Below are 13,217 nucleotides of genomic sequence, written 5' to 3'. Positions count from 1 at the left end.
TTTTATAGATCGTTGTACTTCATTGCGAAGTTTATTGAACAAAATCTTGTCAGAATTATTACGACTTTTTCTATACCTTGCATATGCTTTCTCTCGCCTATGTATCAGATCTAGAATATTTGAATCTATCCAAGGTTCAGTTTGATTTTTAAGTCTAATTTCCTTAAATGGAGCAATCTTATCTAATAAATCAGTGAAAATGTTCTGAAAATTATTCTATGCGTTATTAACATTTAAAGAATAAAAGCAAGAACTCCAGTTTGTTTGAGTCAACTCCGCAATCCAATTTTCTTTAGAGTAATTTTTAAGCGATCGTATATTAACATATCTATGACAATTAACTGGATTCTTAACAATCTTTCTTGTACAAAAAGTCATAAAATGATCGCTTAACCCAAGAGGAATAACCCCAGACTGAGACACTCGTTCTTTATAATTGCAGAGAATGTGATCTATAAGACTAGAACCCGTATTACTAATTCGTGTCGCTAGCTGATTTTAGAATTTGCTCAAGATTATATAAACTCAAAATGCTGCAGTATTCTCTGAATATAACAGATTTGTTATCAAAAAACATATATTCATATCTCCAAGTATATATATTTCATTTTCGAAAGAAAGTTTAGATAAAATTGATTCTAGAAACTTAGTGAAATCGGTTTGTTTAGGGGGTCTATATAATGTTCCAACAATAATAGGTTTATTCCGGGGCAAAAGTATCTCAACAAATATACATTCATTTGTGTTGTTTGACAAATCATATCTTACATTGAAAGAAATATCATTTCTAATGTACATACATACCCACCTCCATTTCTATTGCGATCATTTCTTAGTACAGTATAATTTTGAATGTCAATTTCACCATCATACACACTAGAGTCAAACCAAGTTTCTGATATCGAAAAAATTGCTGCATTGCAGTTATTAGCTATCGTTTTCAGTTCGGACATTTTCGGAATTATAGATCTTACGTTTAAATGAATAAAATGTAGACATTTGTTACTGAAGCACTTGAATACATTATCCTCGGGCGCCGTCTGTGATGTTTCGTTAATAACTGTCTGTCCTGTGATTTCATCCTGAACAAAGTCGTCTTCGAAGAACGAGTCCGAAAAGCAGAAACCCTCACAATGAAAACACGACCAATTAATTGAGGAACGTTGTAATGTTGAATATAATGTCGGGTCCACCCTAGCACACTTAATGTGCCATCTAGACGCACATTTGTCGCACGTAACTGAACGATGTGTCCGTGCAATTGCCCGTTTGCATGATGTGCACGGGTTGTGGATAGGTCCTGGATTTAGCGCAATATCACCTGCCAGCGCTAAAAGAATCTTCACCGTAGCTGCTAAATTGACCGAAGTAAAAGCTCGCCTTGTATGAGTATATATAATGATATAGAATTTGATGATAATAAGAGATGCTTTCGCTTGTAAACTGATAATTAGCAAATAAAACTTTTTCTGAATTTTCTTCTACAGTGATTTTTCTGCTCAAAGTTAATTGTTCATTTGTGATCAATTTACCATATAAATTAGAATCCGCCGCTTCTACATCAAAATCTGTAAACCTTTGATCCGTTGTGATTTTCTGGTAAACCGAATCATGTTGAATGCACGTACAAAGAAGAGCTATTATCAAAATCTTCATCGAATTCATATTCGTTCTTTGTTCAATTTTCTGACTTCTGAATTTTCTGTAAAGATCCGCTCGATAACATCGATATTTACATCTTCAGACTTGTATTCTTCTGCGCTTTCGAAAAATATATAATTTTTGACGAAAAATATTTTTTCACTTGAATTAATAAATAATTTGTTGATTTTTTTCCGGAGCGTCAATTTAAACATGTTATGCCGGACGTGACGTCATGTAATCTGCTACAATTTTAAGGTAGTTAGAATTGCCTAGAATGGTAAAGATATTAACTAGATAAAACATATAGATGTCAACTAGATAAAACATATTAAATGTTAAAATAAATGACTGATGCTGATTTTCTAGATATTTATTTTTGACATAGAAATTAAAGCGTTGACTTTTTATGCTGTTCAGGGGTTTAAATAAAAACATGTTAGTTTTTGTAGTGCCATGTAAAGACTTTGAATATCTTAAATATACACCAAGATAATTGTTATTGCCAAAAAAATTCATGAACTTATATAATTTACTGTGCTCCTCTTAGTTCACGGTACTTAACGCTTTGAAGCAAAAAATTAAACAAAACATAAAACTTATGATACAAAAATTGTCATAAGCTGTAACATATAGGTATTTGCTGCTGCATGACACGAGGAAACAACAATTTATTTTAGTCAAAATCAGTTTAAATGAGCCAAACGTAGACCATATGTCGGCCATTTTGAAAACAGTATGTCATCATTTAAATCGCGGTAATAGTGTTTTATTTCAGTTTTTTCATATTTTCAGTTAAAATTTCTACATGTTATTTAGCATAATTTTAAATATTATAAGTATCTTTACATTGTTACTCAAAATTTATTTTTTCAACAACCAAGAACATTTAGAAAATGATGATTGTTTCAGACGTATGCACAATTTTAATGTTGCTTTTGCAGAAGTTTGTAAAATGTTGTTTTGTTTTACGTAAAAATCTATAGATTGCACAAAAACTTTGTTGTCAATTCTATCCAATTTTAACAATGGTCACATAAAAATATGCCATTACCGTGAAATAAGTGATGACTGTTGAGTATAATTACTGTATTTAAAAACACTTTCTTGTATTTCAATAAGCCAATCAGATTATCTGTAACAAAATCGCCGTAGGAAATATGGTGGGGGGGGGAAATCCCAGGATCCGGGACGCCCGGGATCCGGGATCGTATTAATTAGATATAGAGGGAAAACTAATAAACTATATTTGTGTTGATTATTGTCGTAATGAAAGGCGATTAAACGTTAAAGTTTTTATTTTTTATAGTATGTAACAGGGTCTTTCAAATAGAATATTTGAAAGACCCTGTATGTAATGAACGTTAAATTAATTTAACTTTGGATATAAATATATTAAGAGCTATTCATTAACAAACAAAAAATGCGGAACTCACAATAATTATATGCCTAATTAATTGGAAAAATTAAAGACTTTATTCTTGAATTTGTCAAATCCCGGGATCTCTATATATGTTTTAATACGATCCCAGCTTTTCTGAAAACTATATTCTTGAACTGGCCAATTCCTGTGATCTCTAAATATTTTAATACGATTCCGGCTTTTCTGAAAACTATATTCTTGAACTGGTTAATTCCCGGGATCCCTATATGGTTTAATACGATCCCGGCTTTTCTAAAAACTATATTCTTGAACTGGCCAATTTCCGGGATCCCTAATACGATCCCGGGTCCCGGCTTTTCTATAGGCGATCCCGGGATTTTCAATAAGCACAAACTGGCGACCGATAACGTAACGACCGATAACAGCGAACGAGTTACCTGTCCTTGTATTTTTTATGAATTTTAGAATTACAGCGCTATCGACCAATAAGCTCTCGGTTAAACACTGCTATTGATTTTTAGGTCAATAACTTGATTTTGTTAATATACGGTTCATTCATCGGATGAAAATGAGCTTTGTATTGTATTGTATTGCTATTTATAGCAGATGCATAATAAAGCAATTGAAATCAAATTTGTATCCTTGGTGACAATAATTATATCAGGTCTTGTCGGACACCTAGGCATGCCGTCACTTGATAGGATGTGTCATTTATCTCTGACTTTGATATTATAAATTTCTGCTTTGTAACACATTAACTGGGGTGGATTGTAACATCACAATGCACTGTGGTTTTTTTTCATTGATCTCATCATCTGTCTTGCTAATAGATCAGTTATCAATCCAATTAGAAAGCACCTTATTTAAGTAAACATTTGGATTAAATATCAATTGTTACTAAAATAATGTGCTTGCTCAGTATACTAATTACTGTCCCGAGAACAATAACCATGGGTTGGAGTCTTGTTTGGTTTACAAAAAATACTCACAATAAATTTCAGTAAGATTTATTCAACAATTCCTCATTTTAACACAATCACATACTACCGTAAACATGATCTTACATTTTAATTAAAGCGGTTCATATAAAAGAAATCATACAGACAATATCTTTCGCAAAAGTTGAAACACAAGTTAAAGGTTACAATCATGTATGTATACAAAGTTTCTTGTGGTCAACAGTTGCACTACAAGTAGGATGAAACAAAATAGACAGAGAATAAAGAAATATAACCCCATAAGTATGTACTAAATAATAGCTACAAATGAGGCAAAATTTAAAGTCGTACAATCACCTGGAAAAAAGTTAAGTTATTCAAAATGTCACATTCACATAAAAATATAGAGAAAAGGCCGCCCTTGTCAGTATGACCCAAAATAGACAGAGATTAAAGAAATGTGACCCCATGAAAGCGGGTACAGGTATGTAGTACTATATAATAGCTTCAAAATGAGACCAAATTTAAAGTTCTAGTATGACCTAGATGGAAGTTACACTTTGTCACAATATCACATTCACATAAAAATATAGAATAAAGGCCGCCCCCGTCACAATAACCCAAAATAGACAAAAAATAAAGAAATGTGACCCCATAAAAGGGGGTACAAGTATGTAAGACTATGCAATAGCTTCAAAATGAGACCAAATTTAAGTTCTAGCATGACCAAGATGGAGGTTACACTTTGTCATAATATCACATTCACATAAAAATATAGAGAAAAGGCCATCCCTGTCAGTGTGACACAAAATAGACAGAGAATAAAGAAATGTGACCCCATAAAAGGGGGTACAGGTATGTAGTACTATATAATAGCTTCAAAATAAGACCAAATTTAAAGTTCTAGCATGACCTAGATGGAAGTTACACTTTGTCACAATATCACATTCACATAAGAATATAGAATAAAGGCCAGTATGACCAAAAATAGACAGAGAATAAAGAAATGTGACCCCATGAAAGCAGGTACATTTATGTAGTACAATGCAATAGCTTCGAAATGAGACCAAATTTGAAGTCTTAGCATGACCTAGATGGAAGTTACACTTCGTGACAAAATCACATTCCCATGAAAATAAAGAGAAAAGGCCGCCGCTGTCAGAATAACCCAAAATAGATAAAAAATAAAGAAAAGTGACCCCATGAAAGGGGGTACAGGTATGAAGTCCTATATAATAGTTTTAAAATGAGACCAAATTTAAAGTCCTAGCTTGACCTTTATGGAAGCAACACTCTGTCACAATATCACATTCACATGAAAATATAGAGAAAAGGCCGCCCCTGTCAGATTAACCCAAAATAGACAAAAAATAAAGAAATGTGACCCCAAGAAAGGGGGTACAGGTATGAGTCCTACATAATAGCTTCAATATGTCAGAATAACACAATATAGACAAATAATAAAGAAATGTGACCCCATAAAAGGGGGTACAGGTATGTAAAACTATATATTAGCTTCAAAATGAGACCAAATTAAAAGTTCTAGCATGACTTAGATGGAAGTTACACTTTGTCATAATATCACATTCACATAAAAATATAGAGAAAAGGCCGCCCCTGTCAGTATGACCCAAAATAGACAAAAAATAAAGAAATGTGACCCCATAAAAGGGGGTACAGGTATGTAGTTCAATAATAATAGAGTCAAAATGGACCAAATTTAAAGTCCAAGCATGACCTAAATGGAAGTTACACTTTGTCACAATATCACATTCACATAAAAATATAGAGAAAAGGCCGCCCCTGTCAGTATGACTCAAAATAGACAAAACATAAAGAAATGTGACCTCATGAAAGGGGGTACAGGTATGTAGTACTATATAATATCTACAAAATGAGACCAAATTTAAAGTCCTAGCATGACCTTGACGGAAGTTACACTTTGTCACAATATCACATTCACATAAAAATATAAAGAAAATGCAACCCCTGTCAGAATAACCCAAAATAGACAAAAAATAAAGAAATGTGACCCCATGAAAGGGGGTACAGGTATGAAGTCCTATATAATAGTTACAAAATGAGACCAAATTTAAAGTCCTAGCTTGACCTTTATGGAAGTTACACTTTGTCACAATATCACATTCACATAAAAATATAGAGAAAAGGCCGCCCCTAATAGACAAAAAATATGACCCCATAAAAGAGGGTACAGGTATGAAGTCCTATATAATAGCTTCAAAATGAACAAATTTAAAGTTCTAGTATGACCTAGATGGAAGTTACACTTTGTCACAATATCACATTCCCATGAAAATAAAGAGAAAAGGTCGCCCCTGTCAGAATAACCCAAAATAGACAAAAAATAAAGAAATGTGACCCAATAAAAGAGGGTACATGTATGTAGTACTATATAATAGCTTCAAAATGAGACCAAATTTAAAGTTCTAGCATGACCTAGATGGAAGTTACACTTTGTCACAATATCACATTCACATAAAAATATAGCATAAAGGACCGCCCTGTCAGTATAACCCAAAATAGATATAAATAAAGAAATGTGACCCCATAAAAGCGGGTACAGGTATGTAGTACTCTAAAATATCTACAAAATGAGAGAAAAATTTAAAGTCCTAGCATGACCTAGATGGAAGTTACACTTTGTCACAATATCACATTCACATAATAATATAGAATAAAGCACCACCCTGTCAGTGTGACACAAAATAGACAGAGAAGAAAGAAATGTGACCCAATGAAAGTGGGTACAGGTATGTAGTACTTTGCAATAGCATCAAAATGAGACCAAATTTAAACTTCTATCATGACTTAGATGGAGGTACACTTTGTCACAATATCACATAAAAATATAAAATAAAGAACCGCCCTTGTCAGTATTACACAAATGGTCATTTAACCAACAAATGTGATCCAATAAAATATGGTACAAGTAAATTCAAGTATACGATAGCTACAAAATCTGAGCAAAAATTTAGTCTCAACATTTTTTGATTGATGCTACACCTTTTTTCAAATAACGCATTCACATGGTTAAAAAGCCAGACAATCACAATCAAACAAAGTGAGCATGAGCATTTTAAAAACATCTCATTATATTGACCATTTTCCTTGAAATATTGAATATTTCTATCTGAACTATTATTGCTTAAGTGTCATTAGGTGAATTAATGGTGAAAAAGTATATCATGGAAAGAGGACATGAAATATTTTACAACATATGATCATATTAAAAGAGAATGTCATTTTGCAACCAAATATAAATGTGGCTGTTACAGACAGACTATCACAACTGTACTTTCTAAAAATCCAGTTAACACACTAACAAGTTAATACAGAAACTTAAGTACATAGTGAACTGTACTGTTATGATGATTAAATACATTTTTAAATCATTCTACATTCATCTGGCACTCAAAAAAGCAAATGATAACATCCCTCTTTTAGATGTCAAAACTTTCTTCTTTGTTTATTGCAAATTCTAAAATCTCCCTCTTTTTGAAGAAAAATCTCAAAATTTTTATATGCCCACCTTTATGAGCATAAATCTGGGTTTCCAATATGATTTCTGTTCAAAGTAAGTGGAAATGAAATAGTACCTGTGATGAACCACACCAACCACTGAATTTGACAGAACAGGAAATATGTCCAATGGAGATATAATTTTTACACCTGAAAAACTAAACAGAATAAAGGATAAAATTTTAAGAACAATATTTATTTCCACAAAATTTATTGAATGACGTATTCAAGGTGAAAACATCGATCCTTATCAAATTACTGTTAGGTTTCCTTACACTATGTCAAATACTAATGAAGTTAAACTGACAATGGCTAATAGCGCATAATTTACACAAATTTAAAATATCACAATTTACAGAAATTCATATTCTATCTTAGTTATATTAACCTTCATAATGGTCACATTGGTTTATAGTAAAGAATGATGCTCAAAACACTGTTGAAGCTTTAAAAACAAATACGAAATAAGTTTTAACAAGTTATTTCTGTTTTTGAAGACAGACATATCTGAATTGGCGGATATTTCATTTTTGACTAGGATAGTCAAAAAAGGATTTTTAAAGATTTCATCTAAATTCAATGTGAATGAAACTGTTAAACAGATTATACTTTTTAACTTCTTTTTAAATAGCATAAACAGGCAAAGCTAACACTATTTTTGAAAATGAATGTCCATTTCTCTTCATTCCCTTTTACCGGAAGCTATCACACCTGTATAAATGTCTACAATTTTTTAGACTCACCAGACCAGTGACACTTTAATACAATTCAAAAATCTTTCATTCTGGGCATTTGAAAATTTATATAGATACAGGTACGATTTCATGTCAACACATGCACTTCTCATTCCAGATGTAAGGGGTTCAAGGTCCACTGTGGTCATGACTGTACCTCATCACATGACACCAGTACTGCTTTCTCCTGGATGCAAGCTAGAGAGTGACTGGATCAGACCTGGGGTTGATTACATTGATCAGTATATGTAATTTCTTTAATTACAATTACAAATGTACTTTCAGATTTTATTGTAATTGATTAAGTTTGATTACTCAGACTTGCCTCTGTAATCAATTAAATTACAATTACTTTAAGCGAGTAATTGATTGATATTTGATTACATTTAATGTCTGTATGTTTTCTAGGCTTAATGAGGGTCCATCCACCCTTTCAGTCACTGAAAGTATGGACCCGGGCAATGTCACCAATCATGTCCTTAAATGTCATTATTATCCAAAAGGTGACCAATTAATTTTGAATTCAGTAATGTACTAAATATGTTTGCAAGTCGATTTTTTTATGATACAATTTTGATGTGCAGGATGTCAATGAGACCATTGTATGCATCATGGAGAAAAATAAATGGTCATATCTTTCGGATCAGCTTGACTGACTAATAAGATTATGCAACTTGGACTGATACCTGACACATACATTCAATGTACATTGGAATCACTACTTAAGATAACCTCAGAATTAAGACCACCCCACTATTTAGACCATTTTTAAAAGGTTCTTTGTGTCATGAAAATTAAGACCACCCACTTATTTACTTTCAAAACCAAGTGATTGACATGAACATTATACAAGAGGGCCATGATGGCCCTGAGGTCGCTCACCTGTATATAGGCCCCCGGAGCAGGGCCAGTTTAGACCCCCAGGGCTTTTATTTGAAAAAACTTGGAAGGCACCCATTGGAAGATGTTTCATGATGTTAAGTTTTTACTACACACATATAATAAAAACAATGATCTTTTCGTCCCCTGCCACCCCCGGCAGGGCCAATTTTAACCCAAGGGCTTTTATTTGAACTAACTTGGTAGACTACCATAAGAAGATGTTTCATGCTAAACATTTAAGCTCTAGCTCATTGGGTTTTTTAAAAGAAGTTTTTTTAAGTTTTTACTATACACATAATAAGTTAAAAACAATGACAGCCCTGGAGCAGGGCCAGTTTTGACCCTAGGGCTTTTATTTGAACAAACTTTGTAGACACTTACTAGAAGATGTTTCATGTTTAATATCTAAACTCTAGCTATTTGGGTTTTTTTCAAAGAAGATTTTTTAAGTTTTTGCTATACACATATAAGGAATATCAATTTGCTATACACATATAAGGAATATCAATGACCCCGGGGCGGGCCAATTTTGACCCCAGGGCTTTTATTTGAACAAAATTTGTAGACACTCACTAGAAGATGTTTCACCCTTAATATCTAAACTCTAGCTATTTGGGTTTTTTCAAAGAAGATTTTTTAAGTTTTTGCAAAACACATATAAGGAAAATCAATGACCCCCGGGGCGGGGCCAATTTTGACCCCAGGGCTATAATTAGAACACACTTGGTAGACACCCATTAGAAGATGTTTCATGCTAAATATCTTAGCTCTAGCTCTTTGAGTTCTTTAAAAGAAGATTCTTTAAGTTTTTACTATATGCATATAGGGAAAATCAATGACCCCCTGGGGCGGGGCCAATTTCTACCCAAGGGCTTTTATTTGAACTAACTTGGTAGACACTGACTAGAAGATGTTGCATGCCATATATCTAAGCTCTAGCTCTTTGGGTTTTTTAAAAGTAGATATTTTAAGTTTTTTCTTTCGGTTGCCATGGCAACCAGAGTTCTGCATGGAATTAAATTCTTTGAACAATATTTAAAGGTGACCACCAAAGGAACTTTCCTGTGAAGTTTGGATGAAATTGGCTTAGTGGTTTATGAGGAGATGACATTTAAAGTAAAAGACGACGGCCGGACGGACGCCGGTCGTAAAGCGATCACAAAAGCTCACCCTGCCACTTTGTGACAGGTGAGCTAAAAACACTGACTAAACACTAATGAATGCCATAAATAATATGACCAATTCTTATTTCCCTCTCATTGAGTGTCATGGACCTATGTAAATAAAATATTATAAACACGGACACATATGGTTTAATTTGATTTCTGTCTGTATTGTGTAAAATTTAGCTCCACATACAGACACTTCAGCCATTCATTGCCTGTATTAAACTGAAACCCAACAAACACTGAAACATGGTGATATTTTGAAATCTGCATTAAGTAGAAACTAAAATCAATCAAAATAATCTTAACTTTTGAAGTAACTGTAAAACAGAGTTTTATGTCACCATATTTCTCAAATTACGGTGACATCATAAATTAATGTACAATAAAGTTTTGGAACTGAACTCAATGATTTACCTGTAGTGACTTGTACATGTCTGTATAAATATAGTAATAATACATATTTAGAAATGATATATAAATTCCTGTACTTTGAAAAGTAACACACTTACATGCTTCACATTGTTACATTTAAAGATTTCGAACAATGGAAATTGTAGCGGCTTATCTTTCCTTCATTGGCCACTTTGAAGTTTGAATATAATAATAACCAACTGTGCCCTCACAGCCACAAACATACCAATTCATTTGTACAAATATTTCCCTCAAAACATAATGACCCTTGTATAACAGGTTATATTTATCGAGGGTGATAATGTACATGTGTATCCCCAAATACCATGTCAAATAAAGAAATAGCATTTACTAATTTAAAAATAAATGCTAAATGTTATAATAAGTGTTTATCTACTAGTATGTGCTTGAGTCATATATTGTTTACATACATTACATACATTACAAATAAAATTTTTAGCAGTATTGAAAACAAATTTCATAGAAATTCAGTGTATGTACAAATGAATTGGTATCTTTGTGGCTGTGATTCACCAGAATATTTTAATATTATGGGAGGGAAACACTATGACATATCAGACAATTTCACACACTCATGTTAAATAATAACATTAATACTGATTGATTTAACATCACAGATATCAGACAAAAAATAAAAAATAAAATATTTCAATCAAGCTTTGAATATCACAGATACACAATGAAAGACATATATTAGCACAGGATGTACCGCTTAACTCCACAGACTTTTTACATGGTGGTATTTCCATTTTACAACATACTTACTTTGTTCTTAATATTCTTTGCTTCACACCACATCTGCAAAGAGATATATTGAAATATCAAATCTAAGTAAACATTACATATTGTTTACCGTCATCTCTCATGCAACACTTTGTATTGGGATACAATAAAAAAGGAATATAAACACAGAAATGTGATCCAGAATGATAAAGTGCATGAAGTTATGCGTTCGATAATATAATTGCAAATCACTTACACAACAAATATGGGTTAGACATATTTCAGCAGTATATTTCAATACATCAATAAAAAATGTAAAATTACGTATTACTTGTATTTGCTGTAACTTTCGTCAGAACACTGCTTAAACTGAATAGATTTAAAAAACAGAAAGCATCAGATGAATACCATTTCGGTGAGGTGTGCATGTCTCATACATGTCCTCATAACATGTAATGGCATTCAACACTGAATTGATATGAATGTTTAAATTTATGCCATAAAATTCAGCTTAAATAAGAAATGTATAAATGAGGAAATGTTGCAGTTTCACACAATGAATTTACCAAACATGTGCTGTAGTTCTGCAGGAAGCATACAAGGGATGATCAACAATAGAATAAAGCCCTGTCATTTTTAGTTTCTTTTCTTTTTTAAAAAATGTACAAAAACAAAGCTCAATTCTTCTGTAAATATAATGAGAAGTTTCTTATTTGGAAAATAAATTGAATTATAGTTGAAATTATATTTGCCAGTATGTCTGAAAATCCTTAAGAAATTGGAATAATTCAGGTATACAACTATGTCTATATTTACCATGCTAACAGGCTTTTCTTCAAAAAAATATTGTGTTTCTTCTACTTTGGGCAAGTCTTGAAACACATATGGATTTTCTTCTCCTTCACTGTTAAAATTTACAACATAATCAAGGTATGCACAGTAAACATAATATTATGGTCACATACTATTTCCAAAATTAAAAAAAAAAATTCAATCAGCTGACATTTTCTATCAAATATAAATAATTTGTTTGCTCCATTACAATCTGTCATATCGGGAATAACTACATGTAATAGCAACCTTTTGACAACAAAAATTAATAAAATACTATAACTGATATTTCCATACAAGGTACTTATTTATATTAAAAAAGTAGCATAATTGTTAATCTTACAATATAAAACTTTCTCCAATTCTGAAACATTTCTTTCTTACCAGGTGTCAAAACCCCAAATGTTATGCCATTCAACAGAACCACTTCATCTGTCGGCATTTGAACAGCTGGTTTCTGAAAATAAATAATACTTATCATTTTATTTTTAATTTTGGAGGAGTTAATATGGAACACAATTTTTAAGGGGTTTGGTCTCGTTTGGTAGCTATCTCACTTATACCCACTTTTAAGGGGTCACATTTCTTTGATCTCTGTCTATTTTGTGTCATACTGACAGGGGCGGCCTTTCGTCTATATTTTCAGACTAACTGTTACTTTTATCCTGGTCATGCTAGGACTTCAAATTTGGTCTCATTTTGTATCTATTGTATAGAACTACTTACCTATACCTTCTTTTATGGGGTCACATTTCTTTGTTCTCTGTCTATCTTGTGTCATACTGACAAGGGCGGCCTTTTGTCTATATTTTCATGTTAAAGTGATATTGGGACAAAGTGTAAGTTCCTTCCAGATCTTGCTAGGACTTCAAATTTGGTCTCATTTTGTAGCTATTGTATAGTACTACTAACCTATACCCACTTTTATGGGGTCACATTTCTT

General features: G+C 32.4%; 1 long non-coding RNA gene across 2 annotated transcripts; it reads right to left on the bottom strand.

Moving 5' to 3' along the window:
• Positions 1-4,016: 4,016 nt before the first annotated feature.
• On the bottom strand, positions 4,017-12,732 carry LOC132753188 (uncharacterized). 2 transcript variants are annotated; one of them, XR_009628920.1, is made up of 4 exons: positions 12,659-12,732; positions 12,260-12,347; positions 11,486-11,518; positions 4,017-7,653 (listed from the first exon to the last, which is right to left on the bottom strand). It is a non-coding gene; the product is annotated as an uncharacterized LOC132753188 (long non-coding RNA). The 2 variants fall into 2 exon arrangements; XR_009628919.1 differs by lacking the exon at positions 4,017-7,653 and having other exon boundaries at positions 7,662-11,518.
• Between the last annotated feature and the right edge of the window lie 485 nt (positions 12,733-13,217).

The sequence above is a fragment of the Ruditapes philippinarum genome, unplaced genomic scaffold (assembly GCF_026571515.1).
Source record: "Ruditapes philippinarum isolate M1 unplaced genomic scaffold, ASM2657151v2 ctg7761_1_1_1_1, whole genome shotgun sequence".
NCBI classification, from domain to species: domain Eukaryota; kingdom Metazoa; phylum Mollusca; class Bivalvia; order Venerida; family Veneridae; genus Ruditapes; species Ruditapes philippinarum.
This window is presented reverse-complemented; position numbering and strand designations above follow the sequence as displayed.